Source organism: Heloderma suspectum, chromosome 4 (genome assembly GCF_057233095.1).
Source record: "Heloderma suspectum isolate Gila_16-S chromosome 4, 16-S_ref, whole genome shotgun sequence".
NCBI lineage: Eukaryota > Metazoa > Chordata > Lepidosauria > Squamata > Helodermatidae > Heloderma > Heloderma suspectum.
Genome location: NC_139461.1, coordinates 142,614,718 through 142,634,279, shown reverse-complemented (window position 1 = coordinate 142,634,279; position 19,562 = coordinate 142,614,718). Strand labels below are relative to the sequence as shown.

Genomic DNA, 19,562 nt, shown 5'->3' with positions numbered 1-19,562 from the left:
CTAATGGTGTCTGCGCCGGGGAGTCGGTCATTGTCCCCAGCACAGGCAGGTGAGCAGCCACTCGTGCTACTGGGTGTGTTCCTGCTGAGTGCTTTTGATGTGATACAAAAAGGGGGGTTTGCACTAACTGGGAATGGGAAGAGTTGCTTCCGGCCCTCCCAGTCTTCTGTCCACACAGACCTTTCCTCTTTGCTCTCCCTCCCTCCTGCCATCCCTCCCTCTCCTCTCCCAGCCTCTAGCCTCTCTGTCTCTCCCCAACCCCTTTCCCCACTATTTCACTCCCTTCCCCATCCCTAGCCTTCTTCGTTCTCCCTGCTAGCCCCTAGCCTTGCTTTTCTTTCCCACTCACCCCTTTATCTTGCTGTTTTTCTCCACTCCCAGCCTCTAGCCTCACTTTTTCTCTCCACTCTGCCCCTTTGCCTTGCTTCCTCTTCCTGCCCACTGAACAGCTGATCAGTGGCAGGTTCAGGAACAGGAAGGAGAACTGGAACCCTAATGTTATTTATTTATTTAGGGCACAATCCTATGGCTGCTAGACAGTAGCTAGACAGCCATAGGATTGGTTGGTTCCCGGAGAACCACCTCCCCCTCCTCTGCTGCCTCATAGGCAGCATGGATCGGCCTTGCGCTCTGCACTCAGAAGAGCAACATGAAGCAGGGGAAACAGGGTGGGACAGGGTGGGAGGTCGGAAGTGCTGGTGTGACACTTCCTATGTCTTGTCCAGCCTCCCCACTCCACGCTCCGAGGTCCTGCGGCTAGACAGCCAGAGTCGGCTGTCTAGCCACGACTGCAGGGAGGCTAGACCACAGAGGAGATGCGCTCCTCACTGCTCCTCCCACCCTGCCGTGGATAGGCGGTTGCCACCGAGTTCGGAGGCGGCCGTCTCTCCCCATAGGATTGCTCTCTTATTTACTTTTGTGGGGAGCAAGGAGTGACGAGCTGTGTGGGCGCCACTGGAGGTGCCCACAGGCACCATGGTGCCTGCATGTGCTGCATGGGGAACCCCTGATCTCTTTGAAGGGCTGCCCAGTCCAAGTTTGGTTTCAAGACAAAGAACCATAATGAAGAAGGGAGAGGAGTGACCTTGAAGGTACAAATTAAGTCAGCACCTGGACAGCAGACCGAACGGAAACACAGGTCACCTGCTCACAGTCTTCCCCACTGCGGGGAGACGCACTGTGTTTCTATTTAAATTATAGTAAAATTATTTCTGAATTTGCATCTATACATATAAATGAGCACACGCAAATGTTTTGCAACTCTGTGCCCCCCTTTTCCTCTTTTTTGATGATGCTTTTCTTTTCTTTTTTGCCCAATCGTGAGTTGCCGCCTTGTAAGGAAGGCCTGCAAAAGAGGACAGAACCATCGGTTTCTGCTTCACTTCCAAAATTTTGCATCAGGTTTGTGTCACTGTTACCCAGAGCCAGCCTATAGGCTTTTAGCTGCCTGAAGTGCTATAAACTTTCCTAAAATGAAGACTGAGGAGAGATCTAGTGAAATGAACAGAGTGTTTAAAACAAAGTAGATGTTGTGTTTTTGCCTCTCACAGTGGAGAAGATGTAATGGATGGCAAAGGCCATTGTACCTTTAGAAGAGGCAACTGAGGCAGGCACAGCTTGTCATGCAGCATTGACAAAAAGCTGCACCTGCTGAAATGTCCTCTTTATTGGAATGGAAATAAATAAGGGCCAAGGCATGTAGCCTGTTGCCTCCTTTCCACCTTCTGTAATCAAAAACTGTTTAAGGAGACAGCAATTGATTGTGAGGAAATGGCAGACAAGGAAAGGGTTAAGCATCCCTCCCACAGCTGCTTCTGTGCTCTCAATCATCCCCCCTCCCTCCTGAAGTATTATTTTAATAGAAAAAAGGGGTGTTTGTCATGTCACACAGCATGTCAGATATCACACAGAATTTGGCTGGAGGATTATGGGAGTTGCAGTCTAACACATCTGGAGAGTGCCAGGTTGAGGAAGGCTGATATATATATAGATAGACTAGGGTGGGGAGTGTAAAGGCATAAACATTATTTATTTATTAACAACATTTATATACCACCTTATCTGCTAAAAGCCATCAAAGTGGTATTGTTGTTGTTCAGTCGTGTCCGACTCTTCGTGACCCCATGGACCATAGCACGCCAGGCCTTCCTGTCCTGCGCTCTCTCCCGGAGTGTGCTCAAGTTCATATTCATTGCATCGGTGATGCTATCTAGCCATCTCATCCTCTGTCGTCCCCTTCTCCTTTTGCCTTCAGTCTTTCCCAGCATCAGGGTCTTTTCCAGAGAGTTTTCTCTTCGCATTAGGTGGCCAAAATATTGGAGCTTCAGCTTCAGTATCTGTCCTTCCAATGAGCACTCAGGGTTGATTTCCTTTAGGATTGACTGATTTGACCTCCTTGCAGTCCAGGGGACTCGTAAGAGTCTTCTCCAGCACCACAGTTCGAAAGCATCAATTCTTTGGCGCACAGCCTTCCTTATAGTCCAGCTCTCACAGCCATACATTACTACTGGGAAAACCATAGCTTTGATTAGACGGACCTTTGTCGGCAAGGTGATGTCTCTGCTTCTTACTATGCTGTCTAGGTTGGCCATAGCTTTCCTCCCAAGGAGCAAGCGTCTTTTAATTTCATGGCTACAGTCACCGTCTGCGGTGATCTTGGAGCCCAAGGAAGTAAAATCTGTCACTGCTTCCATTTCTTCCCCTTCTATATGGCAGGAAGTGATGGGGCCAGATGCCATGATCTTCGTTTTTTTAATGTTGAGTTTCAAACCAGCTTTTGCACTCTCCTCTTTCACTCTCAACAAGAGGCTGTTTAGATCCTCTTCGCTTTCTGCCATTAGGGTGGTATCGTCTGCATATCGGAGGTTGTTGATAATTCTCCCGGCAATCTTAATTCCAACCTGTGATTCATCCAACCCGGCGTTTCTCATGATATACTCTGCATATAAGTTAAATAAGCAGGGTGACAATATGCAGCCTTGTCATACTCCTTTCCCAATTTTGAACCACTCGGTTGTTCCATGTCTGGTTCTTACTGTTGCTTCTTGACCCTCGTACAGGTTTTTCAGGAGACAGGTAAGGTGGTCTGGTACTCCCATCACTTTAAGAATTTGCCAGAGTTTGTTGTGATCCACACAATCAAAGGCTTTAGCGTAGTCAATGAAGCAGAAATAGACGTTTTTCTGGAATTCTCTTGCTTTCTCCATCATCCAGCCAACGTTGGCGATTTGATCTCTAGTTCCTCTGCCTCTTCGAAACCCAACTTGTACTTCTGGTAGTTCTTGGTTCGCATATTGCTGAAGCCTAGCTTGTATGATTTTGAGCATCACCTTGCTGGCATGTGAAATGAGTGCAATTGTGCGGTAGTTTGAACACTCTTTGGCGTTGCCCTTCTTTGGAATTGGAATGTAAACTGACCTCTTCCAGTCTTGTGGCCATTGTTGAGTGTTCCAAATTTGTTGGCATATTGAATGCTGCACTCTAACAGCATCATCTTTTAGGATTTTAAATAGCTCAGCTGGAATACTGTCATCTCCGCTAGCTTTGTTGTTACTAATGCCTCCTAAGGCCCACTTGACTTCACTCTCAAGGATGTCCAGCTCAAGTTCAGTGACCGCACTATCATGTCTATCAGGGACATTAAGATCTTTCCTGTATAGTTCTTCTGTGTATTCTTGCCACCTCTTCTTAATCTCATCTGCTTCTGTTAGGTCCCTGCCTTCTTTGTCCTTTATCATGCCCGTCTTTGCACAAAACGTTCCCTTGAGATCTCCGATTTTCTTGAAGAGATCTCTAGTTTTTCCCATTCTGTTGTTTTCCTCGATTTCTTTGCATTGTTCATTTAAGAAGGCCTTGTTGTCTCTCCTTGCTATTCTCTGGAACTCTGCATTCTGTTGGGTATATCTTCCCCTTTCTTCCTTGCTTTTCGCTTCCCTTCTTTCTTCAGCTACTTGTAAAGCCTCCTCAGACAGCCACTTTGCTTTCTTGCATTTCTTTTTCTTTGGGATGGATTGAGTTGCTGCCTCCTGAACAATGTTACGGACCTCCGTCCATAGTTTCTCATCAAAGTGGTATACAACCATTTAAAACAATACCAGTGTATTGGTACAATAAGTACAAGAACATTAAAAATGGTGAAAAACATTCAAATCATTAACCTACACATTTTAAAAGGCTCAATTGAAAAGATGCACCTTTGCCTACTTTCTAAAAGCCAGGAGAGTGGGGACCAATCATAGTTCTTGAGGGAGCACATTCCACAGTTTGGGAGCAATACAGGAAAACGCCCTTCCATGCACGCCCAACAAAAGGGGCTCTGAGCGTAATGGTGTCCTCCAAAGGGCCTCTCCTGCAGATCTTAACACCAGTACAGGTTCATAGCACAGCAGGCGGTCTCTTAGACATCCAGGTCCTAAGCTGTTTTGGGCTTTGAGGGTTAGGACCAACACCTTGAATTGCACCTGGAAAGCAATTGGCGACCAGTGCAGGTCTTCCAGGATGGATGTAATGTGGTCCTGATACTGTGCACCAGTTAGCAGCATAGCTGCTGCATTTTGCACTGACTGAAGCTTCTAGACCCTCTTCGGGGTGGCCCCATGTGGAGCAATAGTTGGAGTGTGCTGTAAGCAGGGGATGGATAACAGTTGCCAAGTCAGACAGATTCAGGAAGGCTTGATACAGCAATACCACAATATGATACAACAGTGGTGTAGCAGAGACATCCCAGGGGGTCTGCTCTGGAAGGCACTTTGGAATGAATGGTGGCCAAGGCTTCATGAAGGAAGCGGCTTCTGAGGAGGGATTTGTAGGAAGATAGGGGTGGTGCCACAGAGGAGATCGGGGAGGGAGTTCCAAGGGAGAACTGGCACAATCACTGTGTAGAAGAGGGAATCTTGGCAAGTACAGCACATTATGCAGGGCTGAGAAAAGTGACACCTGCTAACATCTCATTATATGGGAAAGGAGCCGTATTTGGTCGCCCTAAATTGATGTCCAGAGATGCATAACTTAGCAAACTGCTTTGTGTAGGAATGACTTAGATCATCCCAACAGCAATGTCCTGATTTCCTAATTTCCTAATTTCTTATCCATGGTCATTTTATTTTTAGGACCCACTCCTGCCATGTATCTTGCTAGCCAGCTAAGGATAACCATTCAGGGGAAAAGGGGCTATCTGACTGTGGCAAAGTAGTACAATCTCTAGTGACACCTTGTGGTAGATGATGAGGGAGTTAATACAATAAGATCTCTTGGGTACAATCCACCAGGATATTCATTCATTATAATGGGGTTTCTTGCCTTGGCCCCATTCATTTCTGTGTGTTTGTGTAGAAGAACGTCCCAGTGCATTTCCTTCCTTGCAAGTAAGAAAGTAAGTTTGTAGAAGAGTCCTGTGATTTAGTGATGAAGATATAAACCAGGATCTCTTTCTAATGTACATTTCAGCATAGGCAAACATTAAATCATGGAGGTGATTGGATACAGATATCAAGACGCATGAGTTCAGATATAACAGTTTCCCCTTTTAATGATACAACTAATGACTGCCAAGGTTCTGAATGGCACAGCAGAGTTAAAGCAGGTTTTCTTTTGGGGGTAGGGGGTGGGGCAGTTGCTTTTAAACCACAGGCAGAGATGGTTCTGACAGGTTGGGCTTAGGAAGCAGATTTCAACACAGTGTCCTATTCTGGAACTCTTTATATCAAAGGGCAGGGTATACATTCATAAAATAAATAATAAACACATTAATAAGTTTTGCTCACAATTAAATACAGCCAAGAAGTAGATGAATGGAAGAGACCCATGACATGCAGTTCTTTGGATCTTTGCCTTTGTTCTCCAATCATTGAAATAAATGGGAGCTTGAAAAAAGAATACCAACACTCGATGGTTCTTGGACTGCCAGATAAATCCAGCTCTAAGGCAGCTTTCCCCAATCTGGTGCCCTCCAGATGGTTTGGATTACAACTCTCATCATCCCCAGCCAGCATGGCCAATGGGTAGGGGTGATGGGGGTATCTGCTTGGGAAAGGCTTCCTTCCCTATGGGGACTAAGAGACTTGTGGGAATTGTAGTTAAACACATCTGGGGGGCAACAGGTTAGGGAAGGCTGGCCAGCAAGGAGGTTTCAGGAGCAGAACTGTGAATTCCCCTTTTGGGCCATCGAATGACTTCAGCTGGACTCAGCTGGGGTATGTATTCTGCCAGATTGTTGCCAGAATCTCTATGGTGGCACAAGACATGACAACAGCCTCAGAGGAAAAGGAAAGGCTATACCACCTGCTGTGACAAAACAAAACATAACTTACATTGCCTCCCATGTTTTGGGCCTCCTCAGATGTGTAGAAGAGTCCATGAGTGTTTTTTGTTTCTTGGTGTGTTTTAAGACAGAGGTGAGGCCACAAGCTTTGGTTGGGTAAAACAAGGTTTTATAGATCTTCCGTAGACCATGGACCCTACAGACCTGGCCTGGTGAACCTCTAGAAAAATGACACCATGAAAAGAGGAGCAGGGTCTTTTCTGTAGTGGTGACTTTCCTGTGCAATTTATTTTCCAAAGAGGCTTGACAGGCCTTCTGGTTCTCCCAGGCCTTTGAGGGATGATGTGGCAGTTTTATTGTGTATCCTTTCTGTTGGCTGTATTTCCACTGCTGTTTTTATCAGGTCTTATGTAGTGTTCTGTGTCTATATTTTGTTGTTATTTTTATGATATCGGTTTTAAATTATGAGCCACCAGGAGGTCCCTGATAAATCTATCAGGTTATGAATTTGAAACTTTGTTTTCATATTTGAAATGCTGCCTACTGGCTATGAAAGACGGGTTATAAATATGAAAGAAACCAACCAACCAACCAACCAACCCAAACCTATGTAGCCACTCTTTCTTACCATGTGTTCTTTGGATTCCTTGCCAAGCTGGTTTGTGTTGGAGGTTAATTAGTACAATTAATAATGAATACTCTAATTATAGTCATTTAAGCGGGAGAGTTTGTTGTTGTTATTATCTTGTATGCAGTCATTACCAAACACTTGGATGTCTTTTCATTAAAACAACTAAGGCAACAATTAGGCACAGAGTGATCCGATGCTAGCAGAAGAAATATACAGGAAGTAATAACCCAGGGCAGTGAAGAAGACAGAAAAAGAGTTTCTAGAGTGTGGAGGGGAGGATTTGGAGGATGAATTTGGCTCCCAGCATGGGCTGGATTAGGCCTCCCTTGCACTAGAGTTGCTCATACAGGAAATATGCCATGTCTGTTCACGCAATGCATACACATCACTACATGACTTGGGGCTTGAATGAGTAGGAACAGATATCCACTGAGAAGGGAGGTGTTATCAAAGTTCTGTCCCTGATGTTGGATTTGAGAAGGCTGTTCCACACATGCAAGTCCTCCTTTCATTCATATGTAAAGCGACCCATAGGCTCCTTTACTACAAAAGAATCAAAAAGCATGTTTGGATAAAGCTTCACATTCAATGAAGTGCTTACTGGACTCCTTTTCTGTCAGATCACCCTGCCAGCTGCTGAGAAGCAAGTGTAAATTCAATTTGGAAAAGGGGTGTGTATCTGAGGGCAGGGGAAGAACGCACCCACAGATTTTTGGGAAAGCGAATGCTGCCTACTGGCTGCCTACTGGGGAGAGACAGGTGCTTGAGCTTGTGAAATAGGAAAGCTGAGGAGTATGCTGCTCAGGAGTGGGGGAGCAGGAGGGAGATGGGGGAAAATGTACATAGGACCCAGAGACAGGAAAGGATCCGTGCTGGGGGTGGGAGGGGTGGTGAAGAGGACTGACGTTAACATTGATTTGGAATAAACAGACAGTCCTTTGGTCACAGATCACTTGCGTAGTGGCAGCTGGTGCTCATTGGCGCTGGTGGGGCGGAGAGCAGGGCAGATATTCAATATTCTACTGAGACTGTAGAGATGGAGGAGATCATGTGTGGCAATCGGCAGCTGCATGCCATGCACTGGAGCAATGTACCTGGTTGTGGGGGGGGGAGGGAGAGGGTCGCTGCCCCATTCACCCAAATACAGAACTGCCTCTGCTCTTGCAAATGCAACAGGTATGGAGCACAACCCAAACCAAATGAGCTATCAGTCCTTTCATTCTGAGATCAATTAATGCCCATCATGAGATCAATTAATCCACAGCAAGGCTGGCGGGGGAATGCTGGGAGTTGTAGGTCTTTTCTCTGTCTAAACATGCGTAGGATTGCGCCCGTAATTAATATGCAGATCATATATGGGTGGAACCTATGGAATAGCTGTGGTATATATCAGCCTTCTCCGAGCTGGTCTCCTCCAGATGTGTTGGACTGAAAGGCCCATCATGCTCAGCCAGCATTAGAGTTGCTGTCCGACACATCTGGAGGGCACCAGCTTGGGGAAGCCTGGCATACATGGAAAAGAGTCTCTTCTCTCCTTTCAGTGACACAATTCATACACAATTTATCTCTTTTATGGGCTTGAAGATTTTTAAAGATACATATCAAAGACCTTTCCATGCCTCTAACATGAATAATAGATTCTGGTGCAGCTTACAATAAATCATCTTCGTTCCTCATTTGGCTGTGAGCAAACATGGCTATTTTAAGTGCAGCAGTTGGAATTACATTGCAGTTTCACGATTTCAAAATGTTCCCACCTGCCTTATAGTGCCTCTGATGCAACTGTTCAAAATGGGCAAGGCCAGAGTGAAATAAGAGGTTCAAGGTTACAACCATGGCTTTCAAGCCAGAGTCATCCTTTTGTTCCTCTTGCCTGCATAAGAAGGATGGGCAAGTTTTCTTCCCTCTGGGCCAGTTTCCAAAATGCATAGGACTGCCCCATCTTCTGTAGATGTGGGTGAAGCCCACTGTTTTGGGGCCTGATTCATGTTATATAATGACTCCCTCCATCCTAAACTTGATTATGGAAGTAAGGTCTAGTTCACATCTGCAGGCTTATTTCTCATTTCACTAATTCACTTGGTTCAGGACTGTTGTTTTATAGTGGAGGGAGTGGTACGGATGCTAAATCAGGGGAAATTGATGACTATTATGTATTTTATTGTACTTAGCCACCTTGGATATTATGTATGGGGAAATGGGGTATATAAACAAACAAATCTGCCTGGCCAGTTTTCTGCTTTGCTAGTAATTCCCAGAAAAGCAAAGGAAAAGTGTGTGTGTGTTTCCCCCACTCCTCCACCAGTTTTCCCCCGCTGTATGCTTTTGGTGAATAAGCAGCATATGTGGTGGGATCAGAGGCAGGGAGCAGAGCCTAACACAGCCTTCCCCAACCCAGTGCCCTCCAGATGGGCTGGACTACAATTCCCAGTGCCACCCAGCCAGCATTCCTGGTTGGGGGATGGTGCGAGGTATAGTTCAACACATCTGGAGGACAACAGGTCGGAGATGACTGGCCTAGCAGTTTGGAGAACAGGTCTAGAAGGCAGACTCCAAGAGTTTTAGGGGGACCAAAGGGCAGAGTCCTCATCTGGAGGCAAGCTTCCCTCATAAAAATGGAAGTGGAGTCTCCACAGGCACAGATGCCCTTACCACTGTTACTCTGTCTTTTTTAAAGGGCAGTGTTTTGATGTGTTCTGTCATGTATTGGAAAAGAGATCCTATCACAACTCAGCACCATATTATGATCCTGTTTTTATTTTCTCAAACTTTTAATTCGTGCTGAAATATGTTCTGGCTAGATTTTAAAAAAATGAAAGAGAGGTATATCGCTGTAACAACATTGTGCTAAAATGTCAATTATTCCTCCCCCCAACCCCCCCCCATTTTGATCACCACCAGTGACTGGAAAGTTTAAGTAACATCATTTAAAAAATCTATAATGTTAATCTAATATAGGGCTGGGCAACTTGTGGCCCTCCAGATCATTTGGCCTACAACTACCATCATACCTCACCATTGGCCATGCTGGCCAGGGATGCTGGAGAAATCTGCTGCGGACTCCAATGAGGCTGGATTCCCAAGAGTCTGACCTACAGAGCCTGCAGCAGACTGGCCCCCCTTACCTGAGCATCATCCGGATTTCACGTGGGGCGGCTCTCTGGCTTTATAAAAGGTGTGGGGAAACAACAGCTGTAATTGGCACATTTCACACCATTTGTGGCCATAAAGTATTTACTTCTACCTAAATTGCATCTGTAAACAGCTGTAATTTAGGTAGAAGTAAATGCTTTACAGCTGCAAAAGGAGTAAAATACATCTATTATGGCTGTAGTTTTCCCATGATAGGTTAATGGCAGCTGGCATTAGCCTATGTCATCTTTTATAAATCCAGAGATCTGCCACGCAGAATCTGGGAGATGCACCAGGGCTCTGTGGAAATCCATGGGGCCCCAAGTGGCCCAGATTTCCCCATAGTGGATTCCTCCCTGGACTGGACGTCAGGGGGTTCACCCATCCCTAATGCTGACTATGGATGATCTAATATAATGGGCTCTTTCAGATGGACAGCTCATAGCTCTATTAGTCATCAGGCATTGTACATCTATTCCATCTTTCCTTCCTTATTGGATTTTTTTCGGAAATAGAAAAGATGGAAGAAGCTGTGGGAAAACATCAGAGGATTATAAATAGGAGATTACATTGTCTGTACCTCCTGTAAAATTCCATGAAGGAGGCAGGATGATGGCACAATAAAAGCCACTTCTGGAAGAAGCCAATGTCACTTCCACTGGTGTGGACAGAACATAGTGGGATGTCCACAGAGATAAAGCACAATGCTCCCAGAAGTGCAGAAAGTCATTTGCAGTTCTGCATGCAGTTTATGATGGAGGAGCCACAACTGGGTTGCATTAGGAGCTTCCCATCTGTTTTACAATGGACTGTGATGTGCACACACACAGACGCAAATCCCAAACCCACCCAGCCTTGCCACCCTTGGCTTCCTGACCAATGAGAGTGTGCTTCCCTTCAGCTCTGCAGCCCCAGGGAAACTGGCAGTTGGAGCGGAGTGTTCTTTCTGGCTGTGAGTGGGGAGCAAGCTCCCTGCTGCTGACCACTTTCTGGCCAGCCCAGTCTTCCGCTTGCGCTTATGTTCATCCTGGGAGGCAGAATGTGCACCCTCCCAGTGGCCCAGGGGCTTATGGCAGAGGCCAGAGTGTGCTTCTCTTCACTTGTGTGGTCAAAACAATTCTCCTCAGCAAGTCTTGTGGGCAAATATTCTCTGAATACTCACTGAGTATTTTGTGTCCAGTATCTGCATTTGGCACATAAAGATTTTGCAACAATTGACAGTATCTGGCAACTGGCATGAGGTAGCTGTTGGCTCCTGACACTATTTGACATGTTGCATATGTACATACAAAGCTGCCTTGTACTGAGTCCTACATTAGGTACAGCTAGACCTGTATTGTCAACTCAGGCAATGGCTCTCTAAGGTCTCAGGCAGAGATCTTTCCCATCACTGCTGCCTGATTCTTTTTTAACCAGAGATGCCAGGGATTGAACCTGGGGTCTTCTGCATGCAAAGTGCTGGCCCTTCTCTGTTATTAGTTCTTTCCCCTAAGAGTCCATTTGGAACAACCTCTCCTGCCTCTAGTCATCAAGTCACATCTCTCTCTTCCTTCAAGTCCCCTCATCTCAAGCGACTTCTTCAGAAAAAGCATGTTCTAATCCCCCATTGCTTGCACTACCCCAGCACCTAACATTCTCCTACTCTGTTCTCACAACCCATTCATCTGTATTTGACCTTTCCTCTGTCCTTGCCTCCTGTGTTCTGTGACAAGGGGCATTTCAGTGAAACGTTCACAAAACAAAATTATTGTCTTAATGCAGGTGTGAGCAACCTGAGGCCCACCAGATATTATTGGACTCCAGTTCACATCCAGCCCCGCCCAGTTGATGAGTCATCACAAGTAGAATTTCCAAATCACCAGATTTCAACTCAGAAGACAATATTTTTCAGTACAGACCTGACACATTCTGCTGAAAGTTATCAGGTGATAAGTTGCTGGGTAATGAGACATCAGAGGGTGAGCCTATATGTGTGAATCATTCCCCAGCCACCCAAGGCTTGGTGACTCTTAAATTAATATATGAATTTTGAAAAGTTGATTTACTGTTGGCTTGGGAGATAGCATCACCATAATCAACAGTGCCTAAATAACCCACTGTCCATAGATAAAAGCAAAGAGATCCTCACAATCAATCTGTGGCGATTCATCTGGGTTTCATATCCTCCAATATTTCACATACGTGTAATGCCCTAATTCTTATATGTAGGATCACTGCCCGAGGTGCCTAAGATCCCTCTAGTCCTTACAGAAGACTCTACTCCATGTCTGCATGCTGTATTCATTGACGCTGTGTAACGGAAGAGCCAACTCCCACTGTCCTGTCCCTTGAAGAAATCCTATCTTTGCCCAGAGAGTCTCTCCTTTATTATAGAGTGAATAAGAGACATCTGAAACACCCCCTCCCCACAATACACAAGACCATGTTTTCCCCATAGTCAATCCCTTCTGAGAGAAACCCCACAGGAGTTCCTTCCCAACCCACACTTCTCTTCCTCTACTTCCTGTTAATGGCAAAGAGCTAAGCACCCGTCTCTGGAGGATTCAGTCTGTGTACAGGTGCCCCACACATTTTGCCACCTTTTGATTGGCTGGTTGTTGTCCCAGTCCCTTTCTGGAACACATTGTAAAAATGGGGAGGCATAAATAAGTCTTCATTTGCCTGGGGAATCTCAGTTGCCTCCCTTTAAGATGAGTTCCATGCTATTTGCACATCAGCCAAATATACTCTGCTTGTAAGTTATTGAACCAACGTTAGAGACTGTATCAGTCTAGGTTAGTTGGAGAATATATATGTTTTATTTCCTTCCTTTGTGACTTCTGATTTTTTCCACTCACTATAAATACACCTTTATTATTTGAACTCTGGGGCTGACTGAATCCTTTGCTGGTTTGCCAGGGTGGACTCACCCACAAACTTGGCTGCCTGCTCCCAGCTACCTAAAAGGAAGTTCAAGGGAGCCTGCTAAAAGGCCTGTCCCTTCTCCATAAATAAATACTGCAGGTCTGAATTCCTGAGAGTTTAGACTCTGGGGAATAATGTGGCTGGTAGCAGTTCTACTCATGAGAAAGCAACATGCAGAGCATCTCCTGGCTTGTCCTAGTTCACAAGGAAGGTGGGAGCCTGTCTCCCTTCATCACACACTGCAATAGCCTGTCCATTTTTTCCAGACAAGGGAGAGCGATTTTTACCAAGATCACAGCTGGGGAGGGAAGGCCTAAATCTCCCCTCCCCATACACTAGTATTTAATTATAGAACCCCAACAGCATGATTGCTAGTTAACAGAATGTGTAGTTGGGCCCTCAATAGTGCTTGTTGTTAAAGATATACTAGAGCAGAGGTGCTGAACCTCTTTCAGCCTGAGAGTCAGTTCTGGAGAAGCTCTCAGGGGCCGCATTCCAGTGGTGGGCAGGGCTGAAGGCAAAAGAGGTGGGGACAAACGCAAAAGGAACAGAGCTAAAAAAGATCGGACCAGCATATTTTGCTTCCAGCTCTTCCTGCCAGTAGCTGAGCCATAGGAGAGGCATTTCAGCCTTTTAGAAGAGGGGGAAAAACTGCAAAAGCTGGTAATCAGTGCTCGGGGGAAAGCTGGTGGGGCCAAGGAAGAGGGCATAGCCCATGGGGAACCCCAGGTGGCCCAGATTTTGCCAGTGGGCCTGTGGTTTAACACTCCTGTACTGGAGAAACATAATTCTCCTACAGTGCGCTAGCAGTTCAAAATATACCCTAGTAGTGACCATGTGTGAGATGGCAGGCTGCACATGGTGCCTTCTATGCATGTGCCCTGGAATCAAGATGCAACAGCACTTTCTCTCCAACCAGAAATTTAATTTCTGGAGACTCTGTGGAGGGAGCTAACCTATGAAGAAAGAAAACTCTCACATGAACAGCATCTTAACAAGCCCCCCACCTCACCCCAGGAAAACGTAGGTAGAGTCTCAGGGATGGGTACCAGAAAACAGGGAGCACCCCTGATAAATAGGAATAGCTGCTGGAATATAGGGTGTTGTCATTCAGCATGCATGTCTTGACTTGATGCTACATGTCAGTGATGGATGATCATGAATGATCAAATTGCCCTGTGGGCCTGGGACACATGTTGACTGGCCTAACATTCCAATTCACAGGGCAGAGGAGCACACATTGTTTCCCCCTCCACCACACATGGCATGTGTGAGGCAGGTGCTCCACATGGAGGGGAAAGAATGGTACGAGCCTTCTCATGGACAGCCTATGATGCACGTGACTTAGGTGCATGGTGATGAGAGCTGTGCATCTGATCATTCATGACATGACAGGATCAGCCAGTGGAGCAAGTATGTGAATCAGGCCTTAGACCTGATCCCCATACACAGCACAGTCAGTTGAAACTGGGGTGGTAGAGTCTTGACGTAGCAGAATGAACTACCACTTTAGGATGGCAAGGGGTCATATTTTTCAGTGCTTCCCTACATACAAAAACAAACACATCCTGCAAGTAGAAAATTTACATAGCAGGTGGTGAGCTGAACTAGCACCTTTCTTTCTCCCTGATGTGTGAACTTTCTGCATGCATTCATGTTTTTTATTTTACATGGGGGTACATTAAAAAATGCCACCCTCACATGCAGTCCACTCTACCATCTCAAGGGTTTACCACTGCATTCTGCTGTATGTGTAGATGAGACATAAGGTCCCTTTCCTATGCAATCTTTTCCCCTTGTAGGTACTTATATTCAGGGAAAGAATTACTAAAGGGCTCTTCAGTTACACAAGTATTTGGTTTATGTATTAAGATACTGTAATTTGAGTCATTCAGAAGATTAGCCTGATACATGTTTTCAGTGTAGGTGATATGACAGTATTCTAAAGCAACTGCTTTGAGTTCAGAAATTAGAGTTTATAGTGTACATTTTATATATATATATATATATATATATATATATATAGCGCCAGTATATATGTTGGTTTAAAGGATTTAAAAAAAAATTTCACCTTGGCCTGCCTTTTATCAGAAATCATTCTGAAACTTTTTAATTTATGGGCTTTTATTGCAATCCTCAATTCATCCTGAGTAGTCTATTATTAAGTGTTCTAGGGGCTCTTATTGTTCTTTATCGAAGGATTGTATCTCCCTGCAATTCATCTGTAGTCATTCTTCATAGAGAAAATCTTTCATATTAGGTTCCTTTCATCATTCGATGACAACTCTTGAATGCAGCATTATTCAGCAATGGGTTTAGAAATTATAATCATTAGGCAATTTTTCATATAATCTGATTTTATAAACTGTTTCTTTTTATTATCTTTTGATGGAAAACAGTAAATGCATCTGTCTATTTTGATCCTCCCTGATAACTGTAATAGAAAAACTAAGTAAGAACATCTTATTGAGGAAACAGCCACACTGGATTTCTCATATGCATGAACTGAGAGGTTATTTAATGTGAAGGAAAAAACCCTCCCCTACTTAATGAGACATTCTCAGCGCAAATATCTAAACATTAGTACTCTACTCCTTATTCATGGCTGTCAAGGTTCAACTGACTTTGTACTCCAGAGAGGGTTATTATGTCACATAAAATGTACAATTAAAAGCAAAATGGGGTGGAGGAATGACAGCATTTCATACATATTTAGGGTCCACTTCTCAGTTACTTCATGAGGCCTTTTATCCCGCTAAGGATTTCTTTAGAAACCTTGAAGCAGAAAGCTGGTGTGCTCTCATGGAGAGGCTTGGACTGATGAAACCTGAATTCAAACCCCAGTCACTCATATGTCTACATTCTAAACGTATATCATTTTTATACCAGTTTAACTGTCGTGGCTTCCCCAAAAGATCCCTTGGTATTGTGGTTTGGCGAAGGTGCTGAGGATTCTCCGTTAGAGAGTCTTAGATTCTCTCACAGAAACACAATGCCCAGGAATCCTTGGAGAGAGGCAACAGCTATTAAGTCAGTCTCTCTGTGGTGTAGATTCACAGTAAGCCACTGCCTGTCAGCCTAGCTCACCTCAGACGGCTGCGGTAAAGATGACATGGGGCAACTCGATGTCTGCTGCCCGAAGTTCCATGGGGGAAGAATAGATTACAAGTATGACAAGTAAAGTAGAGGCAGATTAGATTCAGCATTTTAGCAGTTCTGTTGAATATTTATTTACTAAAATTACAAATGTACATTGTTTATTGGTGTTTATGTAGATGATTTTTAGGAGGATGAGGTGTAGCAACATGCCTCTTACTCCAGCTATCCCCAGTCAGTAGCTAAGAAATCAAATCTGTTTCAGCTACAACTTTAAAAGTTATCTGGATAGATAGTCACACATCATAACAGTTTAGAAATTTCCATAGAGCTGGTTGGCACAGTGGTCCTGGTAGATGAGACAACTCCTGCACTACCAATGATCGCAAAAGCAGAGACAGAAAACAATGACTCCTGATTGCTAAAAGGCTTTTTTGGGAAGGAAATCCTCTAATTGGTGGGTTTCACACATTTCTAGATGGGATATTGGTAGGGCTAAGCCAAAATAACTCAGTTTTTCACAAATATTTTGGCAATGCCAGTGAATACCTTCTTTTTTCTATTTTTAGCACTTCTTGTGAAAATGTTTGCCTGTTCATGTACATTGCTCACACAGTAACATCATCACATAGCTAAATATGATTAACTACATGCATCTCATCATGATGTTCAGTTCACCCATTCTACAATGTAATCTCTGATTGGCTGGGGTCACTCATGTGGCTGTTGCAGGAATGAGACTGGTTGCAGGAACATTGGACAAAGTAAAATTGACTCTGGAGTACAATATATGGGAAAGAATGGCACTGAATAGGATCAAAATCACCGTTTTTGATCCGAAAATGAAAACTCGCAAATATTTGGCACAACCCCTGTCATTATGCTACTGAAACTAAACTAGGACTTGGAGCACAGGTTGAAATAACGTCTGGATGAACCATCTTTTGATTGTGCAGGAAGTCCTTGGAAATCAAAAGATATGGTCCGGGTAGTCCAACCATGGAGGCGAACTAGGCAACTGCCTGGGGTGTCAATATTCCTGACGCACCTCCCTCGGCTATGTACATCTCTTGGAAAGAGAGCACTTTTGGATTTATCCACCATGTTTAATGCATGCTCTTCAATGAAAACAGGCATCTAATCTAATCTAACCTAATCTAATCATGGAACATAAACCTATATTATTCATGGTGTTCTGGAATCCGGGATGATTAACTGGATACTATATCACCTAATGTGAAACACAATAGTTATTGAAATTAAAAATGAAAATGATAATATGATAATATAGTAGCTCAATACACTCTAGATAATTTATTGTGCTCAGCAAACAAGACACAGGAAGGGTGAAAATGGCAACTTTTTAATTTGCGTATAAAAATTGTAGACTAGCCCTGGATAAGGTAATGTGTTTTCTGAATCAATTTTTGTTGATGTAGGAATATTCATGCCTTTGGTCTGGACAATTTTTTTCTGCCCCGTGAAAGACTTACACACTGCTAGACCAACAGAAAGTGCATTTTAGATTATGGGAAATAATGAGCAAGCGGATCATTGGGAATATAATTTTAAATGGATTGTATTCGGCTTCATGGGAGATGACGAGTGAAACTAGATTTCAGTGTATAAAAAGATAGTTGAAACAGAGCTCAAAGATTCCCTTCTTGTAATTGAAAATGTACGAGGCAGCAGGTGACACACAGACACAGCCAAGCCTCCCTGCTGTTCAAACAGGGGGGGAAAACAAACAAGCGGTTTTATCACCTCCTCTGCTTGCAGGTTGTGGGCACGGCCTGGCATTCTCGCAGCTGGGGGATGGGCTTTCCTCCTGCAGTGCTGTGCTACTGCTTCTCATTTTGTTTCCAGATGATGGATCATTTCTGTATCTTGGAGGACAGATGAGAAAGAGAAGCTGAGAAAATGTATAGAAAGGCACCGCATACCTCGTTCCCGATACCTCAGAGTTTACCACCGACCATGCAGGGAAGAGCAAGGCTGGAAATCGGCCATTATAAAGAATTTAAGAGCTCAAATTTTGGTGGGGTGAAAGTTGAAATATCAGCCAATATTTCACTGGTCTGAGCAATCGAGCCATGTTGTGAGGAGTAACTAGTTTAGGGGTCTGCGAATCTAGTAAACTCCACATTTTGGCAGGCTCCACTCATAAATTGCCAGGTTCTTCCTGACTCCACCCTTGGCCTTCTAGATTCCTAAGGGCTGCTCTGAGCCAGGTTTTGCCCTCCCTCTCCCTAAAACTAGCACCATCCTCTTGGATGAAGGGTGTTGGAGGCTGCTTTATACTGAGTCAGAACATTGGTCTAGCTAGCCCAGTACTGTTGGTGCTGATTGGCAGCGGCTCTCCAGGGGTTCAGGCAGGAGTTTTTCTATCCCTACCTGGAGATGTTGGGGATTGAACCTGGGACTTTCTGCCTGCCAAGCATGTGCTCTGCCATGGAGTTATAGTCCCTCTCTTTGTGTCTCTGTGTGTATTGTTGAAATCAAAAAGTTAGCTGCCTATCCTTAATTATTTGGGCTGTGTAGGAACCCCCTGATTGGCCTTGGAGGCTGCTTTGGGGCTTCTGAGGTGGGCCTGATTCACTTCGGGCTGATTTGCCCCCCCCCAACCCACTTCAGCCTCCGGAGCCGAAGCAGGATTCAGATAGCCGAATCCTGCTTCACCCCCCCCCCGCTGCTCCCGACACACTTTGTGAGCCCCCAGCTCCTTACCTGGGCCCTTGGAACACACGCTGGCAGCCATCCTCTTGGTTCAGGGAGTTGTTGTCATTTTGCCGCCACCGCCATTGTAGCTGCTGCTGCTGCCAGCTCCTGGGCCTTTGGGACATCCGCCGGCGGCTGTGTTCTTGTTCCAGGGAGCCATCATTTTTAAAATGGTGACTCCTTGGAGCAAGAAGACAGCTGCCGGTGCACGTGCCAAGGGCTCTGGTAAGGAGCTGGGGGCTGGGCAGCAGCAGCGGTGGATTGCGCCAAAACACTCTGGAGCGACCCGACCCACTACGTGCTGCTTTGTGCCCCATCGGAAGTGGCCCAAAACGCCCTGCTTTGGCTTAGAGTTCGGGCTTTGGGCTGAAGTGGTGCACAGCCCTATTAATTACAGGGAACTGTTGTTGGTTGAGATTTGGCCTGAGGACTTGGATCCAGGAAGTGATCAAAGCTCCCAACTACCAATCTCTTTAAAAGAGATAGTGGGCTGGCTTCTCCTGAAGAAGCCCAGGTTTTAGACCCAGAGGACCTTAGTAATTTCAGACCAGTGGCCAAACTTCCATTTTGTGTTATGGTGGCTGGTCATGTGGTTGCTGATCAAAATCTGGCACTTCTGGATGATACTGATTACCTGGAGCCATTTCAATCAGGTTCTAGGCCTGGTTTCAGAACAGAGACTGCCTCGGTCGCCCTGTTGGATGGCCTTCCCCAGGAGAAAGTCTGAGGGAGTGTGTCCCTGTTGGTTCTCCTAGCCCTCTCAGTGGCTTTGGATACCCTTGGCCATGGTATCATTCTGGGGAGGCAATCTGAAGTGGAAGC

At 45.1% G+C, this 19,562-nt stretch overlaps 1 long non-coding RNA gene across 1 annotated transcript in view; it reads right to left on the bottom strand.

Annotated features, from left to right (window-relative positions):
• LOC146347480 (uncharacterized) overlaps window positions 1-431 on the bottom strand; it is a 33,665-nt gene extending 33,234 nt beyond the window's left edge. The window contains exon 1 of the long non-coding RNA XR_014789884.1: window positions 350-431. This is a non-coding gene — a long non-coding RNA (uncharacterized LOC146347480). The remainder of the gene's footprint in view (window positions 1-349) is intronic.
• Between the last annotated feature and the right edge of the window lie 19,131 nt (window positions 432-19,562).